Source organism: Camponotus vicinus, unplaced genomic scaffold (assembly GCF_025532165.1).
Source record: "Camponotus vicinus isolate PSW18456_S1 unplaced genomic scaffold, iyCamVici1.0 SCAF_1, whole genome shotgun sequence".
NCBI lineage: Eukaryota > Metazoa > Arthropoda > Insecta > Hymenoptera > Formicidae > Camponotus > Camponotus vicinus.
The window spans coordinates 28247918-28257256 of NW_028141945.1; the positions used below are offsets into that span (position 1 = coordinate 28247918).

General features: G+C 30.6%; 1 long non-coding RNA gene across 1 annotated transcript; it reads right to left on the reverse strand.

The window, feature by feature from the left end:
- Positions 1-474: 474 nt before the first annotated feature.
- Positions 475-3967, reverse strand: LOC145970698 (uncharacterized). The gene is made up of 3 exons (XR_014438576.1): positions 3780-3967; positions 1409-1527; positions 475-1297 (listed from the first exon to the last, which is right to left on the reverse strand). It is a non-coding gene; the product is annotated as an uncharacterized LOC145970698 (long non-coding RNA).
- Between the last annotated feature and the right edge of the window lie 5372 nt (positions 3968-9339).

Genomic DNA, 9339 nt, shown 5'->3' on the forward strand with positions numbered 1-9339 from the left:
TACAAGAGCAGTCGGGAGACGCCGCGTAAATTTAAAAACATACGCGCACACATACACACATTCATGTATACACGCCGAACACACCTAGCGCGGCGTCTCCCGACTGCTCTTGTAAAATATAGAATTAATAATAATTACAATGTAACAAAGTAATTTGTTAGTATTATTTAATTCTAAAATCTTAAGCCTTTGTAAATCATATTACGCTGAATATGTGAAAAGAGTCAATTCAAATAAGAATAAATTAAAATAATAATAATTACTTCTCATATATATATATGTATATAATTTTTTAAATGTAGTATTTAATAATAGTTTGAAGTTAATTGTATTAATATTTACAAATAGATATTATTTCAAACTTTTCTAAGCTTATATTTTTATTATTAAATATTAAATATTTGTGAAATATTTTTTTTATTACTTAATATTTTTATTATTATAATAGTTTCATTTTATTTACTTTTCGTTTTTTTATTTTTTTTTAATCATTTAATTATTTTTTATTTTAGATTTGTATTTGTTGTTTTTTATTAAACTTTTTTCTTTTTACTTTTTATTTTATTACTTATTATGTTCTTTTTTACTATTTTATATCTACTTTTTAATTTATTATTTATCATTAGACTTTTTTTTATTTATTCTTTTTATTTATTAAACTTTTTTTATAATGATTTAAATGTTGTACTTTTGTTGGTAGCAGTCGGGAGTATTTTTTTTTCAAAAAAGTTTTAATTATTTCATTCTTTTAAAAGTTTTGTGTATATGTGTGTGTGCGTGCAGCTAAACATATTGCCGCTCAAAACCCAATAAAATCCTATTCAACTAAATTTGTATAGACGCATAAGCATAATGAATAATTAATTAAGGATAATTATCTTCTGTTTTCTTAAAATTTTTCTTCTCTCCTTCATTCTGGATTGTCATTATAATTTGGATATATAGTCTATCGATGACCTCTTTTACTTGAGTCCTCTTCGCAGATAGTAAGGCGCAATATTGCTGCCAGTATGCACATTATGAGTGCGGCGCAATCATGCAGCCAGTATACGTAGTGCAACCATGCTGTTTATTATTACAAATATTTATCTTCTTTCTTCTTCAAATTCTTCTCTCTTTTATTTTTCATTGTGACTATAATTTGGATATATAGTTCATCGATGATCTTTTCTACTTAATTCCTCTTCCTGCAGATAGTAAGGCGCAATATTGCTGCCAGTATGCACATTATGAGTGCGGCGCAATTATGCAGCCAATATATATCATCATGCGCTGCTATTCTTCTTTTGTTTTCATCCTATACATATGTACAGTTTTAATTATTATTATCATCTAACATGTAGCATAAAATATAATAATAATAAACAATAAAAATTACATTATAAACAATAATAATTACATTACTTACCACGCGACTTCAATATGCTTTGCATTTTTCCAAGTATTTCTGTAATCTCTCTCTCTCTCTCTCTCTCTCTCTCTCTCTCTCTCTCTCTCTCTCTCTCTCTCTTCCAGGTATTCTGTAATCTTTTTAATTAATAAATGTATCACAAAAGAAAGAAAAAGAGAAAGAAAGAAACAGAGAGAGGTCATAATAATAATATTTACATTTAAATATATAATAATTATGGTTATGCAGCAAATATATAAACTTCTGTATAGCTACACTGAGAAAAAGGAATTGTTGAATTAAATAAATAACTTTAGTTGACTTCTATTTTGTTAATTCAATGCTAAAATTGTCTAAATAACAAAAAATGTGTTTTAATTAACAAAATAAGTGATTGAGACATTTGAATCAATTAGTTGAATGGGTATAGTTGCATGAACACTATTATGTGTTACTGGAACTAAAAAGATATGTTGAATGAACTGAATCAAAATCTGAGTAACTGCACATATTGTTAAACTAAAAAATTTGGAAAAACAATTTTGATGGTTTGAAACAATCAAATATTCCATTTTATTAATCTTGTTCGCATGTTACGATGAACTAAATCTTCAGTTAGATACAAGATATATTACAACTAATAGTCTGAACTTGATGTAACGAAATAATGATTTGAGAGAAATCATAAAACAATTAAATACAATTTATACATTTAGTTAATTGAATCAATTATTGTATTGAATTTTCTCGACATTGTTGTATCATTTCAAGATTAGACACCAAAATTAGTTGAATTAAATACGATAATATTCATATACTTCCACGAGCTTCACGCCTCGCCTCTAGGTGGCGAAAAGGAAAACGCCTAACCCGAAAGTGACATTCATCTAAGACAGTAATATAAGGCCGCGACACAGGTCCCACGAATCACGGCTTATCGATTAAAGAGCGATATTATAGCCGCATCTCCTATAGCTTTTGCAAGGAGCTCCAGAGCTCCATGTAATTAACAGCAAACGGTTAATTCTTTTTTAATTCCATCATATATGTATCTATATACAGAGAACATTAAATCGATGAAGTTTTTGAGAAATGACATTAAAATAAAAATTTAGTAGTTAGCTAACTTAACGAAAAATTATTCTGTTTTTAATGGATATATTGTCATAAGGATTATATATTCGCTCAAAACATTGAAACATATACACAGAAGAACAACTCATTTACTTCGCCCAAACAGATTTCTAGTTCTCACTATATCTATTTCAGTTGATCTAAAATAATATTTAGTTCAATTAACTACTTTTCATTATTTCAAACAATTATGTAATCTTATTATTCGGCCTGTATATGCTGTTGGCAGCCCGTGACCGCCGGATTTAGTTTATTCAACAAAATTTTCAATGTTTTTACAAAATTTTTTTCTCAGTGTATAATTATAATTATATAGACAAATATATAAATGTATGTGTAATAAATATAGTTATGTAGAAAATTATCCATATTTATAAATATAATACATATCAATTGTATACAAATATCTTATATAAGTATATTATTTAAATAGTAGTATATATTTGTAATTTATATATATGTGTAGTCATAATAATAAATAATACAACAATAATATTCTGCAATCATAGAAGTTTATATATTTGTTGCATAGCCAAGAATGATTGTAGAAATATCATATAATCATAATTATGTGATTACATGGAAGATTATTTACTCTCACATTATGTTATATTATTTATGTAAAAAAATTTATTTATTTGCAGCGTAGTCATAATAATAAATAACACAACAATAATATAACATAATGAGAGAAAGAATCTTCTGCGTAGCCACATAATTATGATTATATAGTATTTCTGCAATCATAGAAGTTTACATATTTGCTGCGTAGCCAAGAATGATTGTAGAAATATCATATAATCATAATTATATGGCTATATGATATTTTTATTACAATCATTCTTGGCTACGCAGCAAATATATAAACTTCTATGATTGCAGAAATACTATATAATCATAATTATGCGGCTACGCAAAAGATTATTTACTCTCACATTATGTTATATTATTTATGTAAAAAAAAATTTATTTATTTGCAGCATAGTCATAATAATAAATAAAACAATAATATAACATAATGAGAGAAAGAATCTTCTGCGTAGCCACATAATTATGATTATATAGTATTTCTGCAATCATAGAAGTTTATATATTTGCTGTGTAGCCAAGAATGATTGTAGAAATATCATATAATCATAATTATATGGCTACGCAAAAGATTTTCTCTCATATTATGTTATATTATTTATTATTATGACTATGCTGCAAATATAAAAATAATTATTATTAATGATAGAAAGAGAGAAAAGCTTACCTGTTTAGGAATATTTTCTTCCGATATATCCATATTATCCATGTTTTTCTGTCAAATCACTACTTCACAATTATAACACTTCACAATTATAACACAATTATTATTATTATTATTATTGACAACAATTTATTGATAATTGTCAACAATAATAATAATTTGACATATAGGGTTATGTCAATTATTATTCCTGCTACTTCGACATGTCTCCAACTCAAGTTACTATATTTCCCTATACACATGCTTAGAACGAATCTTATTGGTGAATCATTTTTGCTTCTTAGTTCCGCTCGCAGCCAATGAGAGAACGTATAGACGAAATAATATTGTTTTTCCGATTTTTATTAATAGAATAAAGAATGATAATTATATGTTCTAAACCATCCTTGGTTAATAAAAAAACTGATGTGCAAAAGATGAGACCGAATTATATTATTGTTATCGAGAATAGCGATCAAAACCGATCCGAGCTCGGTGAAACGCATACTCCCTCCGTCTTTTTGCCAACCGTAGGTTGGCAGCAGTCGGGAGTAAAAATGATGGTTTTTATTTACAACTTTTTAGGTGATTACATTTTACGCGATTTTGACTACGCTATTAAAACTCATATTAATATTATTATGTAATGCATTTGAAAGCTTATAACTTTTGTATGGAACATTTTTTACAAAAATGTGTATTTCCTGAAATATTAAGAGATTTCGACACATTTTGTACACCCTGTATATATAGTGTTTCTTAATAAATGCGAAAAATTTTAAGAGATGATTGTTGAAAATTAAGGAGGGTTTTTCATATAAACATTAAAATAAAGTTTTAATAAAAAATTGAATAGGGAGCGCTAGCTTCATCCCCTTATAACAATACAGGAGGCTGAAAAAATATTAATAAATAACCTTTTTACTAGTAGAAAATATCCACCTAATTTCATTTCTTTAACTTGTTCCAAATTTGAGAAAAAAATAAAAACCTAATTTTTACCCCATTTTTGGAGGAATGTAACTCCACAGGAAGGGATGTAGGAGTATATGTTTATATGAGAAACCCCTCTTAATTTTCGACAAAGAATCATTTCCTAAAATTGTTCGCATTTATTAAAAAACACCCTGTATATAATATATTGCAATAAAAAGACAAGAGTCAGAGCAGGTACAACCCAACTTTTCGTCATATTGCCATATGACGTTCGCCGCTGACAGTGCTGGCACGCCTAGAGTACATCTTATGTATAGCCACGCGGACCACACTGATCATTGATCGATTTTTTAAAATTAATATCTCGAAATTTTACATCCTCGTTTGCAAAGTATAGGACTTTCTAGTTATGTTTAACAAGATATAGATCTCGTTATAAAAATATAAAAATATTTTATATTTTCTATTTTATATTTTAGAATTAATATACGCTCATATTCCATTGCAATTATATATATATATATATATATATATATATATATATATATATATATGTTACGGGCGAAGTCCGCAAGGTGTATAGAGCCGACATTGCTCGGGCGATGTCAGTATTGCATAACGTTCTTAGGCAAAGCCCGCTGAAATAATTTATTAACTGACATAGCCCGGTCTGCGACTGATTAAGAATTAAGGTCATTGTAATAATTAGGAATATTTGTGCTTTCTCATTTATATTTAAATAAATATTTTGAGATTTGTACCTAGTTAATCTATTAAATCATCACTTAACAATTGAGAAACCAGGACTACACAATACGGACTAACGCAGCTTCGCCCATGAAGAAGAATTAGCAATGTCGACTTTGCCCACTTGGAATCGGGCGAAGTTCGCAATATAATATTATAATTCGCAATATAATATTATGTTTTTTTAATATTATAGTTCGCAATATAATAGTAGTTATTGACATTGCTATCGCTGAGTAGGCAGTGTCGACTTTGCCTACATCAAACCGGGCCATGTCAGTTAATAAACCATTCCAACGGGCTTTCTCTAAGAACGGTATGCAATATTGATATCGCCCGGGCAATGTCGGCTCTGCACACCTTGCGGACTTCGCCCGTAACATATACAGGGTGTCCGATTCCTGAGTGACCAAACGAAAAGTAGTAGTAGATTGGGTCAAACTGAGAAGAAAAGTGCTCTACCATTTTGCAAAATTCGCAATAATTATTAAAAAATAAACAAAAATGTCTCGGTACATGAGAAGCGGTAAACCGCTGTAGTATGTGATTATTAAGTGATCAAACGAAAAGTGGTGATAGATTGGGTCAAACTGAAAAGAAAATTCCTCTACCATATTGCAAAATTCGCAATAATTATTAAGTTATAGGCAAAAATGTCTCAGAGTATAAGAAGCGGTAGACAGATCGCTTCTCATGCGCTGAGACATTTTTGCCTATAACTTAATAATTATTGCGAATTTTGCAATTTACCACCACTTTTCGTTTGATCACTCATTAATCGGACACTGCGAGCGATCTACCGCTTCTCACATGCGCCGAAACATTTTTGCTTATTTCTTAATAATTATTGCGAATTTTGCAAAATAGTAGAGAAATTTTCTTCTCAATTTGATCCAATCTACCACTACTTTTCGTTTGGTCACTCAGGAATCGGACACCCTGTATATATAATAGTGTTTCACATAAGTTGTCTCACCGAAAATATAAACTATTTTTATATTTTCGGTGAGACAACTTACGTAAAACACTATTATATATATATGTATATATGTGTATATATATATATATATATATACAGGGTGAGCCATTTTAATTAACGCACGCAATTATTTCGGAAACAAAGCATTTTAGAGAAAAATGTTTCAGACAAAAGTTTTATGGTTTCGAGGGGGCCATAAGATGGTATCATTGGTTTGACACTGAAGAGTCATTTGAAGGTCACGTGAAGGTCACTTCAATTTTTTTAAATGGAACACCCTATATATTTTTGCACACTCTTGTAGCTTATCTCGAGAGCTTTCCAAAACACTATAATTAAGTACCTTTTCGTTAAGTACTTCTTGAGTTATGAGGCTTGAAATAATTTCTTAATTTTACATAAACCGTAAAATATCTTGTAAAATATTCATTTTTCGATTATCTTACCTTAATACTTTTACGTACAAAATAATGAGAGGAATCAATTGGTCTAAAGAAAACACATAGTTGTTTTGAAGAAAAAATATGTAATTTGCAATTAACAATTCCATAACTTAATAGTACATAACTTAAAAAGTACTTAACGAAAAAGTACTTAATTATAGTATTTTGGAAAGCTCTTGAAATAAGCTATAAGAATATGCAATAAAAAATGGGGAGTTCCATTTTAAAAAATCAACTTGACCTTCATATGACCTTGAATACTTCATCCAAGGTCAAATTCTTATCATCATTAAGTACATTTTATTTAGTCCTACAACTTTACCTTACATATGTTTCATTATAGTTAATCGTTTTCGAGATATTTTAGCGTTCCGGAACTTTTTGAAGACCCTGTATATATATGTGTGTGTGTGTGTGTGTGTGTGTGTGTGTGTGTGTGTGTGTGTGTGTGTGTGTGTGTGTGTGTGTGTGTGTGTGTGTGTGTGTGTGTGTGTGTGTGTGTGTGTGTGTGTGTGTGTGTGTGTGTGTGTGTGTGTGTGTGTGTAATTGCAACGGAATATGAGCGTATATTAATTCTTTATATATTTATGTATCTTATAATTATTTACAAGATTATTTATATTACAATTCCTATATGTAATTTATTTTATTTTTGTGTTTTTAATTAATAACTTTTTTCACTCTGTACAAATGCCATATGTTAAATATAAAATATTATATATACATTTATACACAGATTATGATTGTATCTTGTAATATATAAACATAATATACAAAACAGTAATTTATGATTTATAAATTAATGTAATATTTACCACAAATTGTTGTGTTAACTGTGTTAATAAAATATTCGTAATTAAATATAGGATTTATTGCAGAAAAGTCGCGAACAACATATATTTATGTAGGATATTTTGTTATAAGGATGTATAAAAATGGGGAGTTGTAGAAAACTTTTAAGGCAAAGAGTGATTCAAATTGACTGAGAAATTTATTAATCAGATTACAAAATTAATATAGGAACAAAGAAAGAAAGAAAGTCCTTGAAATGCGCGTTCTCGCGTATGCTCGTCTAACGCACGTTTCCACGTTCTCGCAACGATACATATATACAGGGTGTTCCATTTTAATGTTGCCATCGAAATATCTCGTAAAGTCTAAAAGATACGAAAAAATGTTTTAAACAAAAGTTGTAGATTTCGAGGGGGACATTTCTGATGGTGACTTTGACTTTGACCTAGAGGTCGAATTTAGTGGTCATTTGAAGGTCAACTTAATTTTTTTAAATGGAACCCCCTATTTTTATTACATATTCTTGTAGCTCATCTCGGGAGCTTTCCAAAACATTATAATTAAGTTTGTTTTCATTAAGTACTTTCCAAGTTATAAGGCTTGAAATTATTTCTGAATTTTACATAAACCGTAAAATATCTTGTAAAATATTCATTTTTCGATTATCTTACCTTAATACTTTTACGTATAAAATAATGAGAGGAATCAATTGGTGTAAAGAAAACACAATTATTTTTAAGAAAAAATATGTAATTGTTAATTGTAAATTACATATTTTTTCTTCGAAACAACTATATGTTTTCTTTCGACCTCTAGGTCAAAGTCAAAGTCACCATCAAATGTCCCCCTCGAATTCCTACAACTTTTGTTTGAAACATTTTTTCGTATCTTTTAGACTTTACGAGATATTTCGATGGCAAAGTTAAAATAGAACCCCTGTATATTCTATTGATATCGCGGGCTGAAACGCTCGGGTGATCTATCTGTTTACATCTAGCACAAGTGCTCGGGTGATCTATCTGTTTATATCTAGCACAAGTGTTCGGTTAGCCTTACTCTCCTTCATTTATATCTACCAATAATTTTCAATTGTGTTTATTTAAACTTGAGGAATTTTTAAGTCGCTAGTAGTAAGACAGGGCCGGTTCTAACCCAGGTCCTCTCAAGGGGGGTGAGGCGCGAGGGGAACCGCGGCGCGGGGCTGAGTGACGTCACGCGCGGGGAAGGAGGAACTGCAGCGCTCGGAGAGTGACGTCACGCGCGGGGAAGGGGGATCCGCGGCGCGAACGATGGACGAGGGGGTCCGCGCGAGTAGGGGGGATCCGCGGCTCGAGCGATGGACGAGGGGGTCCGCGCGGGGAAGGGGGATCCGCGGAAAGAAGACGATGCGAAGGTGTGAAAAGGATAGCGCTACGTGTGGGAAAAGGATAGCGCTAAGTGTGTGAAGAGGACAATGCGACAAGGATAACATCAACGTGTGACAAGGACGACGCATTGTAAGATGCTGCATAGGTGGGAGAAGGACGATGCAAAGATAAGTGAGCGACGAGCATATGAAAGAGAGAGAACGATAATATCGCGAAAACAACGCGTGCGAGAGAGAACGAGAATAACGCGTTCGAGAGAGAGAACTATAATATCGCGAGAATAACGCGTGCGAGAGAGAGAACTATAATATCGCGAGAAT